General features: G+C 40.7%; 1 non-coding gene across 1 annotated transcript; it reads left to right on the top strand.

Moving 5' to 3' along the window:
* Positions 1 to 3,781: 3,781 nt before the first annotated feature.
* LOC141669422 (small nucleolar RNA R71) lies at positions 3,782 to 3,888 on the top strand. Its single transcript, XR_012553708.1, has one exon. It is a non-coding gene; the product is annotated as a small nucleolar RNA R71 (small nucleolar RNA).
* The last annotated feature ends 3,468 nt before the right edge of the window (positions 3,889 to 7,356 follow it).

Consider the following 7,356-nt stretch of genomic DNA (forward strand, 5'->3'; position numbering starts at 1 on the left):
CACTCTTTGGCAACGATCATACCTTAAAACAAACTGATGAGCATCCTTGAACAAAGTAGGCCAGAAAAAACCTGCTTGCAGAATACGAGCTACCATCTTCTCACCTCCATAGTGTCCACCATAAACCGTGGAATGGCAGTCTCATAATATCCCCTCCGTCTCACAGAACGGGATACATCTCCTGATGATCTGATCAGCTCCCTGTCTAAACAAATATGGTTCATCCCACATATACCACTTCACCTCATGCAGAAACTTCTTCTTTTGAGCGGATGTCAAATTAAGCGGCATTATATTGCTGACAAGATAGTTTACAATATCTGCAAACCATGGTTCTTCCTCCTGAATTGCAAACAACTGCTCATCCGGAAAAGATTCATTGATTAACGTCCTATCTTGTGAAGTAGAATCGGGATTCTCCAACCTAGAGAGATGGTCAGCTACTTGATTCTCGGTACCTTTTCTATCTTTGATCTCTAACTCAAATTCCTGAAGTAAAAGCACCCAACGAATGAATCTCGGTTTCGAATCCTTCTTAGAAACCAGATAGCGAATAGCTGCATGATCAGTGAATACTGTTACTTTCGTACCAAGCAGATAAGATCGAAATTTCTCAAAGCCAAAGACTATAGCCAAAAGCTCCTTCTCAGTAGTGGTGTAGCTCAATTGGGCCCCATTTAAAGTCTTACTCGCATAGTAGACCACATGGAAGAGATTTTTCTTTCGCTGTCCCAGAACTGCACCTACCGCATAGTCACTCGCATCACACATCATCTCAAACGGTTCTGTCCAATCTGGTGCTGTAATAACTGGTGCCGTGATCAAACTCTCCTTGAGAGTCTCGAATGCTGCTAAACATTCATCATCAAATTTGAAAGGCACATCTTTCTCAAGTAAATTGCACAACGGCTTAGATATCTTTGAAAAGTCCTTGATGAATCGCCGATAAAAACCCGCATGACCGAGAAAACTACGGATTACTTTCACCGAATTAGGTGGGGGAAGATTTTCAATGACTCCCACCTTGGCCTTGTCCACCTCCAGACCTTTGCTAGAGACCTTATGCCCAAGGATAATGCCTTCACGCACCATAAAATGACATTTCTCCCAATTAAGCACCAAGTTAGTTTCCACGCATCTTTTGAGTACGGCGCGCAGATTATTCAAACATTCATCATATGAGTGTCCAAAGACGGAGAAGTCATCCATGAACACTTCGACGTTATTTCCAATCATGTCAGAGAATATAGCCATCATACATCTCTGAAAGGTGGCCGGGGCGCCACATAACCCAAACGAAACTCTACGAAAAGCAAATGTGCCAAATGGACAAGTGAAGGTAGTCTTTTCCTGATCCTCTGGTGCAATACAAATCTGATTATACCCGGAATAACCATCCAGAAGACAAAAATACTCATGTCCCGCCAATCTGTCAAGCATTTGATCAATGAATGGGAGAGGGAAGTGATCCTTCCTTGTGGCTTTGTTCAATTTTCTATAATCCATGCATACTCTTCATCCTGTAACTGTTCGAGTAGGGATGAGCTCATTCTTTTCATTTGCGACCACAGTGATACCTCCTTTCTTAGGTACACATTGCACGGGGCTCACCCACGAGCTGTCAGAAATAGGATAAATGATGCCTGCATCTAGCCATTTCAGAATTTCTTTCTTCACCACCTCCTTCATGATCGGGTTCAGTCTTCGCTGCTGTTCCACAGTTGGCTTACTACCTTCCTCTAACAGAATTTTATGCATACAATATGAAGGACTTATCCCCTTGATGTCTGCTATGGTCCATCCTATAGCCGATTTGAATTCTCTCAAAATCCTTAAGAGCTTGTCTTCCTCACTACCTGAAAGGTCAGTTGAAATAATAACAGGTAACGTAGATGAATCACCTAAAAAAGCATACCTCAAGTGTTCAGGTAATGGTTTGAGCTCCAAGGTAGGTGCTTTCTCTATTGATGGTTTGAGCTTCCCTTCAGCATTCTTAAGGTCAGAAGTACCAAGAGATTCAAATGGTATGTCGAGCTTTCGCTTCCATGGAGAAGCGTTCAGATATTGTAATTGCTCGTTGCTATCTTCATCATCGCTGTCAAAATCCCCCACTAAGGCCTTTTCCAATGCATCAGACATTAGCATGTGATCGAGTTCCGAAGTAACCGCAGAATCAATCACATCCACTTTTAAGCACTCCTCATCTTCTGTAGGGAATTTCATTGCCTTGAATACGTTGAAGGTCACATCCTGATCTTGGACCCGCATAGTAAGTTCCCCTTTTTGCACATCTATCAAGGTACGGCCAGTAGCCAAGAAAGGCCTCCCCAAGATTATGAGAATCTTCTTATCTTCCTCAAAATCCAGAATAACAAAATCTGCAGGAAAGAAGAGCTTATCCACCTTGACGAGCACATCCTCAACTATGCCCCTTGGGTAAGTAATGGAACGGTCAGCCAATTGTAGCGACATGTATGTGGGTTTTGGATCAGGCAGATCCAGCTTTTTAAAGATCGACAACGGCATCAGATTAATGCTTGCTCCCAAATCACAAAGGCACTTGTCAAAAGTTAGATTGCCAATGATGCAAGGAATGGTGAAGCTTCCTGGATCTTTTAGTTTTGGTGGTAACTTTTGCTGCAGAACAGCGCTGCATTCTTCCGTGAGAGCAACGGTTTCAAGGTCATCCAGTTTCACCTTCCTTGAAAGAATAGTCTTTATAAACTTCGCATAACTAGGCATTTGTTCCAGAGCTTCAGCGAAAGGTATATTGATGTGAAGTTTCTTGAACACCTCCAGAAACTTCCCGAACTGTCTATCCAGCTTTTGTTGCTGCAATCTCTTAGGAAAAGGTGGTGGAGGATAGAGCTGTTTCTCCCCTGTATTAGCCTCAGGCAGAGTGTGTTCAACAGTAGTCTTCCTTGGTTCTGCCGCTTTCTCCTTTTGCTTAGATTCTTCATCTCTAACTTCAGCTTCGACTTCTTTTGCCTTTTCAGCATCAGCTACTTTTCCAGACCTTAAGGTAATAGCCTTGACTTGCTCTTTAGCTTCCTTCCTGCCTGGTACTTCCGTGTCACTGGGAAGAGTGCCAGGTTAACGATTGAGCACTGCATTGGCTAATTGACCGATTTGATTTTCCAAGGTCTTGATAGAAACCGCCTGACTCTTGCACAACAGCTTAAGTTCCTCAAAATCAGCACTAGTAGGTGCAGCTGCACTTCCCTGTTGAGGATATGATTGCCTTGTAGCATACTGCTGTGGTTGCTGGAATCCAGGTGGGTTAAACTGTTTACTCACTCCTTGCTGATATGGTGGCTGAATAGCATTCTGATTATTTCCCCAGCCGAAATTTGGATGATTTCTGTTGTTAGGATGATAGGTCGCTGGCACAGGCTGCTGTTGTCGCTGATAATTATTCACATACTGAACAGATTCGTTGACAAGAGAACACTGATCCGTAGCATGAGAACCTGCACAAATCTCACAAACCATAGCTATTTGATTAACTCCATACGTAGCCAGAGAATCAACCTTCATTGATAGCGCTTGGAGCTGGGCTGCAATAGCGGTGGCTGCATCAACTTCCAGAATACCTGCGACCTTGCCTGACGTCATCCTCTGAGTTGGGTTTTGATGCTCATTTGCAGCCATTGTCTCTATAAGATTATACGCCTCAGTATAGCTTTTAGCCCATAAGGCTCCTCCAGCTGCTGCATCGAGCATGGGCCGAGATTGGGCCCCCAAACCATTATAAAAACCAGTGATTACCATCTAATCCGGCATTCCATGATGTGGACATTTTCTCAACATTTCCTTGTAGCGTTCCCAAGCCTCGCACATAGATTCTGTAGGTTGCTGCGCAAACTGAGTAAGAGCACTCCTCATAGCATCAGTCTTTTCCATTGGATAAAACTTCACCAGAAACTTTTGCGCAAGATCTTGCCACGTAGTGATGGACCCAGCTGGTTCAGAATGTAACCAGTCTTTAGCCTTATCCCTCAGTGAGAATGGGAAAAGCCTCAACTTCATAGCCTCATCAGTCACGCCATTATACTTAAAAGTGCTGCAGATCTCGACAAAATTCCTTATGTGCATGTTGGGGTCTTCAGTTGCCGCTCCTCCAAAAGAAACTGAATTCTGCACCATCTGAATAGTGCCCGGCTTGATTTCAAAGGTGTTAGCTTGAATAGCCGGATGAAGGATGCTTGACTGAATATCATCAATTTTAGGCCGAGAAAAATCCATAAGAGCTGGATCAGCTTGAACAATACGATCTCCCATGTTTACTGGTTCTTTCTGCTCAGTTCCTGAATCCGAATCCTCAAAATCTAACTTCTCCGGAGTATCAAGAACTTCATCTTTCTCCTCAGCTGTATCTAAGGTCCTCTTGCGAGCACGAGAACGAGTTTGCATAAACGCTTGCTAAAGTACCTGAAACACAACCGAAAAGAGTAATTAACTACTACGTCTTAATCACTGAGTCCTAATGACCAATGATGGTAAGTACATAAACTAAACAAATACGCCGAGTCCCCGGCAGCGGCGCCAAAAACTTGTTAGGGCGAAAACACGCACTAATATTCACGCAAGTATACGCGTTCGCAAGTAATATAGAATACTTTCTAGTTCGTTCCCTCAGAGACTCAGACTAAGTTATTGTCTAATTAAACTCACTCACCAATGTATGATTACTTCTCAATGTTAAGATAACACTTAAAATTGTTGATTAAATATTAACTATAATTAACTACTTAATTAACCACTTAACTAACACTTCAATTTATCAATAATAAAACACTCATGAGATCACAACTTCATTATTACTTCCTTCTATAGCCATTGTTATTACCTTTAGCATGTGACAATGATGACATTAATCGAATAACACGAAACTGATAAAAGCCAACTTTCATTGTACTAATACCATTCTACCAAGCATCCACAATTAAGATAGAAGTTGAATAGTCATCAATTATGTTGAGTTCCTATATGTCTACAGAAATTGACAACATAACGATTTAAGCACAAGTTATTCCTTTTGATTACATAGGGCAAATAAAACTGTTAGAGTTACCCACTAATCATGCTCAACGTACATGAACCTATGCTAGCATGGCAAGTTCTAAATCTCAAGATCCACCGTCGCTTCACAAGAGATTAACACCCTATCTTATATGTTCGCGACGCACATAAGACGAATACGCACAACCAATACTAGATATCATGCAATCATCACATACTAAAGTATTAAACAATTAACTAAAGAATTCCATAATAAATCCATTGCAACCCCATGATCACGATTAGCCCATAATAGAACTTATCGCCATCATGGGTTCATATGGAATCATGATAAACAACACAAGAAAATAATAACTAAACTAATTATATTAAAACAGAGTACGTCACAGGAGTAAATAAGTCAAAGCAAGAAAACTAGCATCCAACGTTACAACGAAACAAGAATCACAAGAATATATGCTTCCTCTTCGCTATAATGTGCTAAATCGGTCTTCTTCCTTATCTCCTTCGCTTCTTGCGCAAAACACAATCTAAAACATAATCTCCTTCATTCTCTCTGTGAAAAAATCTCAAATCGACTTATATAATAGTCCCATAAAACTCAGATTACATAGAAGTTGGAAGCCAAACAGAAGTAGAAGTCTAAAATAATTTATCCTTTTCCCCGACCCTGCGCGGCCGCTTAGCATTTCTGCGCGGGCGCGCAAGGCTGCTGCGCGGCCGCTCAGCATTGCTGCGCGGGCGCGCAGGACCCTACTGGAAAAAATCCAGGTTTGCTCCGCTTCTTCGCCGTAATCTGCCCGTTCTTTTCCTCTCGCAATGGTGAACACATGCCAAGGCTTATTCTTGATGATTCCTCCTCTGAAATGCAACTAATACCCTGAAATGCATAAACACTAGAAAAACGCATCAAATACACAAAATACTTGATTTCAAGACACCAATTTAAGCCATTTTAAGACGTTCTAAGTGGTATAAAATGCCACTTATCAGTTACTGACTAACCTCAAGTAAAAAGTCCTAAAAGAAACAGAAATGGTAAGCAAGGTATTTCTAAGGATTCTAATTATAAGGCTGTTCCCAATGCTCCTGGAAAAACTTGTTTTAACTGTGGTAATACTAATCATCTTGCTATTGATTGTAGGAGGAGTAAAAAAATAAAAACTGTTATTCCTGAGTCTGATGTTAGGGGTAGATCAGTATTTTATAAACCACAAAATCCTTGTTTTCATTGTGGTAGTAGTTGGCATTCGATTTATACTTGTAGTTCCTATCATAAGCTGAATCATAATTTTTATGAACCTCTACCTAAATTTAATAAAGTTGCTTGTGTGCTCAATTCCTCTAGTTCTACTAAATCTGCTTCTGACAAAAGAAATCCTGACAAAGGAAAAACTGTCAGAAGTATTCCTGACTCACAAAGGCTTAAGTTGTCCAAAAAGAGGGCCCAACAGGTGTGGATCCTTAAAAATCCTTCTAATTAATTATTCCTCTGACTACAGGGTAACAAGAAAAATACTCTTGTCTAGGATAATGGATGTTCAGGACACATGACTGGAAATAAATCCCTGCTGTTAGAATTTGAGAAGAAGGCTGGCCCAGATGTATTTTATGGAGATGGAAATGTAGGACACACTCTGGGATATTGCAATTTGATAATTGGAAAAGTAGCTATAGAGAATGTAGCTCTGGTGGAAGGACTGAAGCACAATCTTCTCAGCATTAGTCAAATCACTGACAAAGTTTATCATGTGGTATTTTATGAATCACACTGTGAAATTATTCATGATAAGTCGAAGAAAATTGTCTTGATAGGATACAGACATAGAAACATATATGAAGCGAGGCTGCATGAAAGTCTTGAGAAAGAAGCTACTTGCCTTATCTCAAAGGCATCAGTAGATGAGAGCTGAAACTGGCACAGGAAGCTCTCACATCTCAACTTCAACTCAATCAATGAACTTGCCAAGAATGAGCTAGTAAGAGGATTACCAAATATGCTATACTCATCTGATGGTCTTTGTGATGCTTGCCAAAAGTCCAAACAGAGAAGAGTATCCTTCAAAAGTAAAACATAATTCTCTATTTCTGAGCCATATCACATATTACACTTGGATCTCTTTGGACCAGTGAACATAATGTCCATCAACAAGAAAATGTACACACTTGTAATTTTTGATGATTTCACTAGATATACTTGGATTTATTTTCTACACAGGAAGGATGAAACTCCAGAAGTTCTTCTGGATCACATAAGGCAAATTGAAAATGGATCCACCCACAAAGTGAAAATTCTGGGAAGTGATAATGGCACTGAGATCAAGAACTCAAAGA

The sequence above is a fragment of the Apium graveolens genome, chromosome 6 (assembly GCF_009905375.1).
Source record: "Apium graveolens cultivar Ventura chromosome 6, ASM990537v1, whole genome shotgun sequence".
Taxonomy (NCBI): domain Eukaryota; kingdom Viridiplantae; phylum Streptophyta; class Magnoliopsida; order Apiales; family Apiaceae; genus Apium; species Apium graveolens.